Here is a 14,908-nt window from a genome sequence, read left to right on the forward strand (position 1 = left end):
AGGTTGGTGTATGATCGCTTCCTTAGAGTAGATGTATCTTGAGTCTATGGTATGGAGACACCGGAGTGAGAGTACAGGTATTCATTGAGAACGAGAGTACTGAGCGTGACCACTTCGAGCAGTCATAAGGAAGTCTACCTTCTCGTCAATGACTAGCTCGATGCTGCAGTTGTGTGTCTAGTTCTTTGACCTGAGGTGTATCGACAGTTGACCTTGAGTGTGTTATAGTTTGACTACACCATAATTCGATCTCCTAGCCATTTGAAACCCTGAGGTGTATGTTGGCTATAGCATATTTATTGTAGGAACTAGGTCGCACCAAGATGGGATCTATCAACCTTGGTAGATGAGAGAAGTAGTCCTATGATAATTGAAAGATCGAGTCCTTAAGCCCATGGCCATGGCAGAGTGAAATAATGGAAAAGAGTTTTCCATTAAGGTTTCACATCGGACTCGGATCGATCGATTGATTCATATGACTGATGTTGGGTTTGACGAGTTCACCTTAACCCTAATTCAGTCGGGACTCATGATAGAGGAACTCAATCACACAGGTAGCTGCACCGAGAGGTTCGTCTTCAGTTCTGATGGGTTGCCACCACATATTGCTAGGTATTACTGATGGATTTTGAGAGCAATTAAAATGATATTGATGATCGATCATTCTAATTGTCTGAATCAGAAGAGTTTTGATCCATCGAAAGGAGTTTCGATGATGTCGATGATGAGATCACGACATGTCTCATTACCATACAGAATTGAACCTAACTAGGTCACACAAATAAGGGTTAGGATCTGGATGTTATCAATTAGGCTAACCCAATTGATTTGGATAAGATCCAATTAGGTTCAAGAAAATTGTGCTAGCACACGATTGAGTCTAACTTTCTCCTCGTATAATCTTTTCTATCTCTACTGAGTCAAATATGATTTGACTCACTCAGAGAACCTTGATAAGGCTTCTCTCAGTCTAAATGAAGCTTGTCTAGCTCAGAAAAAGTTTGTCTTAATTCATAAGATGAATTTAAGACAAGCACCTACTAATTTCTGTCATCTATCAATTTCATTTTAGGACATCTGTCAAATGTTGACATATGGGTCTTAAACTGAAGAGAGCTTATTGGAGGATTTATGTGGAGTGTCCACATGCCAAAACTCAATTGAATTAGGTGCCATAATCAGATTATGGCATGAGCCCAATTGGATTAAAGTGGGCACCCCAAATGGATAAGAACCAAAGAGTCATGATAAACATGGATTCTTTGGCACCACCTCTATTTGTGCTTATCCAATGTTGGTGCCAACTTAGGAGAGAGGGTGGGGTTCTTATCTGATGTGATCAGATGACATCACTCCATCAATCAAAATTTTTCTAAAATTTATTAGAATTTTTTGATTGGTTGAATGATGTGGCACTGCGCAGCATACAGGGTCTATATAAACATTGCTGTGCCTAGGGTTTCATGGAAGAAATTGATTTATGCACAAAACCCAATAGCTACTGCCCCCTCCCCTCTTCTCCATGTCCTCCCTGCTCTCCTTCTTCCCCTCTTCATGTCCAAAGAGTTGGACGTCCATCTGGCAAAGATCCAAGGCGTGGTGATGCCTGGAACAGAAGGCTACAGGACTTCTTCGACAGGCTGTTGCTCCAACTTCAGGAAGACTTTTGAAGATCTTCCTAATCAGATTTAGATCTAATTTTTGGAGCATAGATTCATGAGGAGAAAACATTCCAGGTCCTGCCTGAGTGGATACCGATAGAGGCCAGGTGCTTGTATGGCTACATCAGAACCTTGGGCTGTGCAGAGATCATCTACAGGGTAATCAGATTACCCTTGAGGTATTTCTTCTTTCATCATAGTTTTAGATTTAATTTTAGATTTGAAATATCAGATAATAAGATTAGATCTAGAGATTTAGATCTGAAATACATGTAGGATAAAAAAAATTTAAATTTATTCTGCCCCAGATTTGATGAAATCTGGAAGATCCTACGAGGAAAAGCGATTTTTCTCCTTCATCCTTAGCGTTGGCGAGAATGTTGAGGAGAAGACCAGGATGCTGGTTTTGCTAGCATTATTTCTACCTTCGTACGAGTCCTTGGTGACTGCTCTTCTAGTGAGAAAAAGCACCATCAAGATGGACGAGATCACCACAGCGATACTCCAGAACGAGGTTCTCAGGAGGGAGAATTTGACTTCGAGCTTAGGTGGCGGTAGCTCAGTTTTGATGGCTTTTGAAGGAGTAGGGCAACAGGAGATCGCGATGAGGATGGTCCAAGTCCAGGAGGGACTTGAGCAAGATCAGGTGTTACCGGTGTGACAAGTTGGGACATCTAGCCAGAAATTGCCCTCAACTCATAAATCGAATGATGGCTGCTGTGGCGACAGGTAGTAGTGATTCAAAGGGAGATATCTTGGAGATATTTGATGAGGTATCTACTTCTTCCCAATAATGAATTTTAGATTCTGCATGCATCCATCATGTATATTGTAGAGAGGAGTAGTTTGACTCCCTGAAGAATAGTGAGGGCACTATTTATCTATCGGATGGATCGAGTTGTACGATTAGAGATATCGGGACAGTCAGCTGGAGGATACATGATGGTGCAGAGAAAAAATTGGAGGAGGTCCAATACATACCTGATTTTAGGTAAAATTTTATCTCACTGAGCAGACTGGATTCGAGAGGTTATAGGATGGTAGCTGATGGAGAAATCTTGAAGGTACTATACGGCGATAGGATTGCTCTGGAGGGGAAGAAGAGAAGGAGAGGACATTATTCCTGATGGAGAGCCTAGTGCGAGGTAGAGTTTTGGAGCTAGGTGGAGCCCAGAGTGAGGTGGAGCTCCAGGTGAAGGTGGATTAGGCACGAGACAGGAGACTCAGGAGGACGAGAGGCGACGTCGCAAGGTGAGATTCTTATTATCGCAGGATGATACCCCAAACAGGTCTTAGGTTAGGAGGAGCACAGCATATGATGGGGATGAGATCGAGCATGTTTGTCCATCCATGATTAGCAGGTGATTGCCCCAGGATATGGGAGCGAGGAGATCCAGAAGCTCTCAGAGTTAGAAGGAGGCCGAATATCGAGTCAAAGTGAAAATTGTTAGGATTTGATACCTCAAGATTTGATTCATATTGAGTCTACAACGAGGTTCATGATGAAAAATAGAGTCCAACGGGACTAAGATCACCTCAAACGAAGATCGGACGGAGAAGATACATGCGATTGAAATCGACATAAAAATTGAAGTAGCGAAGGACTGTCGGCGGCCGATGGTGGGCCGGCAGAGCGGTGGTGGTGTGGCCACGCACAGTGGTGCATGGCCTAGGCACGGCCAGCATGCGGGCTGGATGCGTGCAAGGCGCGGCCCAGCGGGCGGGCTCGGCCTAGGCTTGGGCACGCGGCCCAGGCCCAGACGTGCCGCACGGGTGCGACCCAAGCCCACGCACAGGCCGGCCTAGGCCTAGGCGCCACTGGGAACCCGTTTCTCCTAGTCTGCGGTGGATTAGGCGGTCCATAGTCGGGCACATGGACTGCATGGACATTTCCCACATATTTCATGCGGTCCACGGCACTATTCCATGGATCGGTGCATAATCGGAGGGCTTGGGTTAATCCTGGTATTGATCCAACAGCTTTGGAGATTTTTTGGACTTGATTTAAGTCTGATTAGGAGTCCTAATCATGATCTAACTTGGTTTAAGGCCTTTAAAAGGCCTGATGCTTAACAGAGAAGAGACGGTGGCTTGGTTTTTTGTGTGTGGCATGCACTGGCTTCAGCAAAGAAGAGCCCGAATCCATGGAGAAAGGGAGAGAGATGCGTGACACTGAGAGGAGGAGTAGGGAGGCTCCTGGACCACGGATAGAGGTCACTTCAGAAGTTTAGGGAGGTCTTCCTAGAGAGAGAGCTTTTGTGAGGGAGAATTTTCTGTGTGAGAGAAATTGGATGTACGAAGGTTGAGGGTGAGATCTCCTCTCGTAATATTTTTTTTTCATAGTAAAATTTGCATGCCCCATGAAGACGAGTCTTTTTTTGGCTGATCCACATATTTGATTATTTTCTATTTATTTCTTCTTTTTTTCTGCTGCAGCGTGTAGTACCAAAAAGATCTTGGGAGGTAGTGTCCTGGCCAGACATCTCCCAACAATCATAACATGATTCCATAAATTTTTCAGCCTTCCATCACATTTTAAATCCTATGAATCAATGTTATCATAATGCCTTAGTGATCTTTTCATATATAATCACAAAATTAAAAAATTCATTATGATAATTATACTATAATCAACTCAGGTTGATGCTCCAATATCGTTAGTGTCTATCCATCTACACTCATTCAACATCTAATTCTACATGTTAAAGTTTATCCACTTATCCTCTAATATCATATAATTATCACACCCCCACCTTATATCTTGACTCTAAGGGTCATGGCAACTGCTACATACTCATGAAAAACTCTCTCCACAGGTATGCAAGGCATTTTAAATATGATATCAATATATTACAGTAGATTAATAATAAATTATGTCTAAAATTTAACTAACTAAAATCAACTTTAATCTCTCATAAAATTTTAATAATATTAAAAAAATTTTATATCAATTAAATCTTAAATAATATTCTTATAAAATATAATAATAAACTTATGTGTAAATTTGATTGTTACTATCAACTCTCATCTCTAAACTCACTCTAAGCAATACCGACATTCATAATTAAGAATTTGAATCTGAAAAGAAAGGAGAGGTAATTATCTCAATAGTCTAGTAAGTAATAAATATCTCAACTAGATATTTCAGATATTATCATAAGATATGATGTTCAAAAATAAGTTTTATGAATGAACAAGAGAATATATTTATGCTAATTTAAGTAAATCAAATATTTTTAAATATTCATATGCGTACACAATCATAAATCTGATTCAAATCAAACAACATATAACTCAATAGTCTTAACTATGACTATACTTATACCTTGTGATGAGATCAGAATAGAAACAGCGAGCTCAATTAGAGTGCCAATGCATAATTTGATGAATTTTAGGTATTTCACATATAGATTTTAAAATAATTTTAAATTTAAGCAGTGGAAGTCAAGATTAAAATAGTTTTAATCCTACGCATGTATAGAATAAAATCTTATATCTATTGATCTAGTTCATATGATGATAAATAAGACATAAAGTATTTGATTTCAGAGATTAAAAATTTATTTATGATCAAATTACATACCAAAATCACAGAACTCTTTCTCAAATTTGGATCTGTGAATGCCTTCAGGTTTTGATGTAGCCGCATACATGTCTAGCCTCTACAAATATCCACATGAGGTCTGATATGATCAGAGGCTCTATATTCTTCCCAAGGTGTGTGCTCCCTTATAGAGAATGACAATCTTAAGAAAGAGAAGATAAGGTGTAGGAGGAAGAAGATTTGGAGAGGAGAGAACCTTTCTCTCTTTTTTCCTAGAATTTTTCCACATGCCCAAAGAGAACCCATGCCTAAAAGAAAGCTTTCAAATACTTCTCCATGTCCCAAAGCCCCTCTATTTAAATAGAAGGCATCCAAGGGTGATAAGGCTAGAGTTTGTGTAAGGCTAGGTTTGACAGGATCAAACCCAATCAAACTGGGAGTCCTATTTTGATCCAACCAAAATCAGATCAAATCAGATTTGATCTCAAATAAAAATAGACATAAGAGAGGTATTGTAGAGATGCTTGGGCTGGTCCAACCACACACCAAATCAGATTTAGCATTGGGCTTAGGTGGTGCAAAAAGAGAGGTGGCACTAAAGAGAAATCCTAGTCCAACTAGGATTCATTTATTTGTTGATTTAAATTCAATTTAAATCTGATTTAATCTTAACCAATTTAAGATTAGTTAGCAACCAAATTAAGTTAATTTTTAGTTTAATTAGAAACTCAATTAAATTTAGATTAAATCCTAATCTAATTAAAAAATTGATTCAATCAAGTCCTAGTCAAAGTAGGATCGAATCATTCTCCTTAAGCAATTGAGTTATCTCATAAACTAATTAGGCTTAATCTAATTAAATTCAAACAATCTAAATTGAATCTAGTTTAATTAGATTTGATTTGAATCCCATAGCTTAATTAGATTGAGCTAGACAGTAATTTAATTGCTAATTGATCCTCTTATAATTCACTAACACTTAGTGAATCTTTCAATTGCAACTTTTGTATTAGATTAATCATCAATCGCATTGATAATTAGATCCTATTATGATTTATAATCACAACTCAACCATCTTATCAGTCAGAAATCTTTGTTGTATGTGATCTCATAGATTCTATTCTGTCAAGTAGTGAGATATATCATGATCTCTATCATAGTACCATTAAAACTCTTTTTAATGTATCAGAATGATTCCATTCTCACCCATCAAGGATTGTTGATCTAGAACAATCCTAGTGAGCTCTCATAATCTACAAGTGATATCTAGCAGTATATAGTGACAACCTAGTAGAATAAAAGTGATAAACTTTTAGGTACAGTTACCATGTGATTCGGTCTCTCTATCATGAGTTTCGATTAGATGGTAGGTCATAGATAATTCATCAAATCTCAACATTAGTCATATGATAGATTTAATTAACTCGAGTCTAATTGTGATTCTCATAAAAATTTTTTCCATCAATCACACTGCTATAGCCATAGACTTAAGAACTCAGTCTCTCAAATCCCATATGACTATTTCTTTCTACTAAGATCGATAGATCCCATCTAGATACATATCCTGCTCCTACAATGGACCAACTATCATCAACATCCACTACAAAGACTCATTGAGGTAATATTTCTGTGTAATCAAATTTCAACAGCCTCACTATGAGCAGTTATGGCACCGTAGGTTAAAAGACTATTCACACAACTGCAGTATCAAAAAAGTCACTAACAAATTAGCAGACATCCATGTGACTTTTCATATTGGTCATGTTTAGTAGTAGTTGTTCTCTAACAACCACCTACACTCTCACTCCAGTATTTTTACACTGTAGACTCGAGACTCATCTATCCAAAGAAAGTGATCTATGCACTAGTCTATCCAGATCAATCATCATCCTCGTGATGATCCTATGATGGAAGTAATTTAAAAATTAACCACTAATGACACATACCTCAAATTCTTAACTCTTTGAAAATATGTGTCATCATCTTGTTAATCTCTTGGATGATTTATGGATAAATATATAATATGAATAAAAATAAACTACCCATCAAGTACAAAATCATGTCCTAAAAATATAATATGGGTCAGCCAAGATTGATTTCTAGGGTATACATTCAATAATCTTTCATTTGCACTAAAGCCAATCTGCTATATATCTAAGCCCCATCTTCTCAAGACATGCTTGGATCTTCGGCTGACAAGTGATTTAACCAGTGGATGTATCACATCCCATGTGGAGTCTACTCTCTACACCTCTATGTATTTCTGCTCAAGGTAGTCGCATATACAGTCACTCTATATGCTTGGACTTCTAGTGAGACCTTGGCTCCTTGGCAAGGATTGTGGTGCCATTGTCTTTGCAGTATTGTGTCATGACATCTGATAGTATGATATCAGGTCTGTAACTAACATTAGAACTAGAATGCATTCTACACATCTACAGTATACTCAGCTTCTATTGATTGATTTACATGGAACCCTTCCAACATACTGAACTAATCATTGCACAAAAATACATCTTGATGTAGATATTCTAATATTAGCATCTGTGTATCCTCCCACTTCTAGCTCTGATCCTTCTCCAAAGATTAGGAATAAATTCGTGCTCCTTCTCAAGTATTAAGGATGTTTTCATAGCAATCCAACACTCTTAGCCTGGATTCGACTGATATCTACTCATGATATTTACAACAATAGCTATATCAGATCGAGTACATAGCATGACATACTCCTATACTTAAGAGGTAGCAGACCACTCTTAGAGTTTTATATGCTAAACTCTTTTAACATCTTCTCTATATACTTTTTTGTGTAAAGCTAAGCATCCACTTGGATCTATCTCTATAGACCTTTATATTTCTAGAATATGTGATGCTTGCCCTAGGTCTTTCATGAAAAATTTTATATACACCACATTTTAACTGATGTCAGTATATGACACTCCTAATCAGGAGGATATCATCTACGTACATTATGGGAAACATGATAGCACTCGTACTGATCTTTATGTAAACACATAATTTCTCCTCATTCTTGATGAAATCAATCAATTTAATCACATCATTGAAATGAGTATTCTAACTCTGAGATACTTGAAGATGTTGTGATCTTCATCATAAAAAGTGAAGTCCATAAGCTAGTCCATACAGATATCTTCTCAAGATATCCAATCAGGAAGCTATTTCACATTCCTTTCTTGGAGTCGATGTCCAATATCATCTCGTTGTAGATTTTGAGATCATCTTTATATTTTCTATCTCCCATGAGAAATACTTTCTCTGCATCCTTTATAAACATACCTAAGTATCTTTGAAGAGCATGGGAGATCCTACTAGATCTTCAAGGTGGAAGAGTTACTATATGTACTGGCTCATTATGAATAGGTTCTATAGGTCCTATGACTTATTTCTCTTCAGAGACTCTCTCTTCGAGCTCAACTTTTCTTTTACTGTCTCATCTTGGATAAACTAATTTTTAAGAAGATAGCATGATGGCTCACAATTACATTGTGATCCATTGGGAAGAGAAAGTTGAAGAAAAAATGGATAGTTCAAAGCATGTATTTTTAAAATTTTACAGTAAAAATAAAATATTAAATACTTTAATCTTCTAAACATATCTTAGATCAGATCTACACTACCAATTAAAGATCTATGATATAAAAAATTTACATATAAAATCTGATATAAAATAAAAAATTACATCGATCACATCGATGTCCTGAATCTGATCTAACCTTTGGATCACATCGGTTGAGTTTAGAACTTATCACCTTTTCATGGGTTGATGATCTCTACTATTGGTAGGTATGGTATGAAGCTCTCACTGATGTCGAGCAGTCACACAAATCATCCGACCTCTACAGATCACCCACTCAAAGCTTTGTTCAAATCTTCCTTCGTAGGAGTGCTAGCTCGCATCGAAGACTCTAGATAGCTGATCCAAGCTCCTTTCTTCGGATCTTCCGGACTTCTCTAGATTAGAAGATAAAACTTTACAAGGAGGTAGTGGTGTGGGATATTGAATAAGAATCACTCTTATATTTTTCTTCTCACAAAATCTAGAATTAAAATCCTAGACCCTACACCTCACGCCCGAGAGGAAGAACACTTCCTCTGTTTCTTACGCATGGAAGCCCAACCCACTCTCAACTTTTCATACCCCAACTCTCAAGTTTCTCACACCAAAAATCACTTCTAATCTTAAACAAAACTAATTCCTTCTTAAGGGTGACGTCCCATGGAAGATAAAGATAAGGAAAAGGTAGTTTCAGTTCAATTTCAAATATTGGTTGATCCTTATCACCAATTCAAATAAATTTTGAATTAAATTTTGAACCAAACTTTATTCTTATCTTGTGAACTCAGAGAGGGGTCGACCAACATTAGATTAGTACAAAAAATTTCATGCAAAAATACTTTATGCATGGAGAAAGGTGACGGCATGAAGAGAAGAGTCCAACTCAATTTGGACTCTAGATTTTCATTCAAATTCAAACTCATTTGAACTCAAATTTAAACCAACTAATTTTTAATTTAAAAAAATCAGATGTAGATGTAAAAAATCTTTTGGGCATGAAAAAAATTTAGGTAATTTTTTTTTTCGCGTGAAGAATAAGAGGGCGCAGATAAAAGAGGCGCAAGAGATTTGAATTCGAATTGTTTTCTCGTCCAATTAGATTCTTAATGCAACCAAATTAGGTTAGATCTAATTGGACCACTAAATCTAATTTAAATAGATAATAAATATCTTCAATTAAATCTTAATTAAATCAAAAATTAATCAAGCTCAAGTCTTGATCAAATCAGGAATCGAACATCCTTAGCAATTAGGTCATCTCATAACCTAATCGGATCAAATCAAATTAAATTTAATTCAATTAGATTTAATCTAAAACTTAATATTTAATCAAATTAAGATAATTAGTAATATAATTACTAGTCAATCTTCTTATAATGCACTAACAATTAGCAAATTGATTTATCATAATTTTTGCATGGGGTTAATCATCAATAAAATTAACTATTTTATCTTAGAACTATTCTTAATCATCGATCAGCCATACGATCAGTCAAAAATTTCTTTTAAGTATGACCCTATAGATTCAAACCCAAGCCAGTAGTATAGGAACAATCTTTCTATACCAATCAAAGTGACTATCTAGTAATGATACACGACGTCCGGATAGGTCAAAAGATTGCAAAGCATCATTCAAGAACCTATTGGCATATAGTTATTGTATAATTCATCTCTTTGACCTAAATGCTCAAGATGACCTAGGGTTTAACTGTCAACCCTGATATGGTCATCCATATTATATTTTAATTTTTAAAATCTATCATATAGATTACTCCGATCGAGATTTTACTAAATTGAAACATATTGATACATTAACTTCTATTTATTCAGAGAGGTCAATTCCATCTTGACTCACTCACCAACTTCTCAAGTACTTGACTGTGTCAAAAAATCTTTCATCACTGAATTAAAAATTTAAATAGTCTAGCACCAAAGCATAGTAAGTTGCTTGCAAGTCACCGTAGTGATCTTACATCGGAGGGACACTTATATCCATATCCTTCGTGAGCTACTCTTGACGGTAGAGTGCTCAACAGTTGGTCACGTTCAGTGAGAGTACTCCTACATCTCACATGCATGTCATGCCAATGTCTCCACACTCCTTGATTAAGAAGACAACCAACGTACATGACACACAATGATCTATACTTGATATAGTTATCATCCTAATAATAGCATATTATTTGATCATGAACTTAAGGTTTAAGATTTAAACGATAGATCCTCCTATATCGAATCAAATAGTTCTAAAGACTATCACATAATTGGAGTTCAAAATAAGATGTACATAGTGGTGAAAAAATTAAATAATATTTATTAATTCAATAATTCATATACAACTACAATAATAAGCTTAACCGTCAACAGATGACGATTGGTTTTGGGACATAATTTTCAACAACTCTTATTTAGACTAAAGCCAATCGGTATAGTATCATATACCCATATTTGATTTATAGTCTTCGAACTTCTTGACACCAAGGGCTTTAATAAATGAATCGATCAGGTTCTCCTTTCCATTGATCTTCTGAAGCTCGACGTCACCTCGATCTACGATCTCCCAGACTAAGAGGTAGCAGCATAGAATGTGCTTGATCTATTGATATGACTTCGGTTCCTTTGCTTAAGCAATGGCGCCAGTGTTGTCGTAGTACAACAAGATGGGGCCATCAAGGAAGGGTGTCACTCCGAGCTCGTTGATAAATTTTCGTAACCACATAACTTTCTTCGCAGCTTTGGATGTCGCGATATATTCCATCTCGCAAGTAAACTCGGCCATAGTATACTATTTAGAACTCTTCCAGTAGATTGATCCATCAGTCAAGATATAAATATATCTCGACATGCTCTTGCTGTCGTCATGATCCGACTGAAAACTGAAGTCAGTAAATCCCATAAGTTTTAAGTCAGATTCTCCATAGATAAGTCGCTGATCCTTAGTATTTCTCAAATACTTAAGGATGATTTTTATGACCTTCCAGTGGTTCTCAGTTGGATCGGACTGGTATCTGCTCACTACCCCTAGTGAGTATGCCACATCTGATCGCATACATATCATGGCGTACATAATAGATCTTACTGTCGAAGCATATGAAATTCTACTCATATGCTCTCTCTCTTGAGGAGTTGTCGGATAATCACTCTTTGAGAAAATTTTTTTTTAGCTTATCAGAAGATAGCCTTTCTTGAAATTCTCCATGCTGAATCTTTTCAGCATAGTATCAATGTACATCGACTGGGATAATCCAAGCAATCTTTTAGATCTATCTCTATAGATCTTCATCCTAAGGATGAAGAATACTTCTCTCAAATCCTTCATGGAGAACTGTGATGATAATTAAATTTTTATTCTCTGTAATGCAGAGATATCATTCTCAATTAAGAGAATATCATCCATATACAAAATAAAAAATACTATAACCGAGTTATTAACCCACTTATATATGCAGAGTTCCTCTCCATTCTTAATGAAGTCATATATTCTGATAACTTTATCAAAATGCATATTCCAATTCTGAGATGCCTGCTTAAGTCTATAAATAGACCTCTGAAGTTTGCATACCTTAGACTCATCTATGGATATGAAACTTTCAGATTGTATCATATACATCTCTTCTTCCAGTTCTCTATTTAGGAAAGCTGTTTTCACATCTATTTATCAGATTTCATAGTCCAGATGTGTTGCTATCGCAAACATGAATGGACTTGAGCATTATCACAGGAGAAAATATCTTATTATAGTCAATACCATAATGCTGACGGTAATTCTTGGCAACTAGACGAGCTTTATAGGTCTCCACCTTTCTGTCTGCACTCTTCCTTTTGAAGATCCACTTATACCCTAGGGGTTTTACCCCTTCAGGTGGATCAACCAATGTCCATACATTGTTGACTTTTATGGACTCTATTTTAGATTTTATGACTTTCAGTCACTTATCGGAGTCAGACCTCTACATCACATCCATATAGGTGATCAGATTCTTATTGTTTTCATCGAATTCAACTAGATCACCATCCTGGATCAAGAAATCGTAGTATCTATCCAGTTGATGTGGTACACTACCAGATCTTCTTAAAGATATTTCTATAATAGATTCTGAATTTGATCTAATCAAGTCCAACTCTATGGGTTTACTAGATTGTGTCAGTTCTTCTACCAATTGAACTTCATCAAATTCAATCTTTGAGGCATTAGTTTCATTTTCAAGAAACTCCTTTTTTAGAAAGACTGTCCTATTACTGACGAATACCTTCTGTTCGTCAGCAAGGTAGAAGTAATACCCCTTGGTCTCTTTTGGATAGCCTACAAATAAATATTTGTTAGACCTAGGTTCAAGCTTGTTAGTTTTTAAATGTTTAACATAAGCCAGACATCCCCAAACCCTAAAGTGAGATAGTGCTGGCTTATGTCCTGTCCACATCTCATATGGTGTTTTACTTACAGGCTTATTGAGAACTTTATTTAAAAAATAATAAGCCGACTCGAGTGCATATCCTAAAAAGGAGATCGATAGACTTGCAAAGCCCATCATAGATTGAACTATGTCTAACAGGGTTCAATTCCTTCTTTTCGATATATTGTTATGTTGTAGTGTTCCAAGAGGGGTTCATTGTGAGAGAATCTCATTTTCTTCTAATTATGTGAGAAACTCATTGGAGAAGTATTTTCTTTCTCGATTAGATCGAAGAGTTTTAATACTCTTTTCAGTTTATTTTTCTACTTCATTTAGCATCGTTTGAACATTTCAAATGATTCTGACTTCTGAGTCATTAAGTAGACGTGCCCATATCTCGATAGGTTATTTGTAAATATAATGGAATAATAATATCTACCTTTAGTACTGGTGTTCATCGGTCCATATACATCAGTATGTATCAGACCTAGAACTTCACTAGCTCACTCACCTTTTTCAGTAAAAGATGACTTGGTCATTTTTTCAAGAAGACATGACTCACAGATTGGAAGTAATTTATAATCACTAATTTTGAGGATTTCTTCCTATGTCAATTTGTTTATTCTGTTCTTGTTATCATGACTAACCTACAGTGCCAACGGTAGATATCAGAGACATCACTAATTTTAGGACGTTTGCTGGATGTGTACATTATACTAACAGGTTACGACAATATGTAAATACTATTGTTCAGCTGTCTATTCATCATATTAACACCATTCATAATGATATTAAAATTATTTTTTTATTAAAATTTTATAACCATACATGGTCAAAAGGCCTACAGAAATAATGTTCCATAAAAAGGAAGGACAAAAGTGACATTCACAAAGAATAATTATATTAGACTTGAATACAAACTTAACAGTCCCTAATGTTAGAACTGAAACTGATCTTTCATCTCCAACATTAAGAAATCTTTTGCCTTCTTCAAGTCTCCTACTGACTTGCAGACCCTGCAACGAATTATAAATATTAAAAAAGACTTTCGGTATCTAATACCCAGATAGTAGAATCATAAATTGAGAAATTATAAGGTATTATCATATAATTATCTTGTCCAGCAATAACTTGCTTCTTTCTCGATCCGTTTGGATCCAAGGAGGCAATGTACTGAGGATAATTTCACTTTCAGTATCCCTACTTCTTGCAGCAGAAGTATTCCACTTGACTCTGATCGAACTTGAGTTTTTTGGTCTGACTGGGTTTGGATGCCCCAGCACTTTGCACCCTTTTCTCATTCTTCTTGTTCTTCTTTTCTTTCTTAAAAGATCAATGTCTAGAAGAAGATCCTCCCACAATATTCACTAACTCCCTTTGGAACTAGTGATCCTTCTCAAAGTTCTGTAGCAACCTCAGTAAATCATGGTCATTGACTGCAGGCTTTGTCATTTGAAAATGAGTAAGAAAAGAGAGGTAGGACTTGGGTAGAGAGTTTAGAATGGCATATTTCTCCAGCTGCTCATGTAAGGGAAAGCCAAGCTTGCTTAAATACTCAATCATCTCGATCATGTACAGTACATGTCGGTGACTAACTCTCCTTCCCTCATTTGAGCATTGATGATGGCACAAATCTTGTACCTTTCAACATCATCGGATGTGCCAAAGGATTCGTTCAATATTTGCAACATGTCCTGTGGCTGAGCATTCTCGAAATGATGGCTAAAATCAT

The sequence above is a fragment of the Elaeis guineensis genome, chromosome 8 (assembly GCF_000442705.2).
Source record: "Elaeis guineensis isolate ETL-2024a chromosome 8, EG11, whole genome shotgun sequence".
Classification (NCBI taxonomy): domain Eukaryota; kingdom Viridiplantae; phylum Streptophyta; class Magnoliopsida; order Arecales; family Arecaceae; genus Elaeis; species Elaeis guineensis.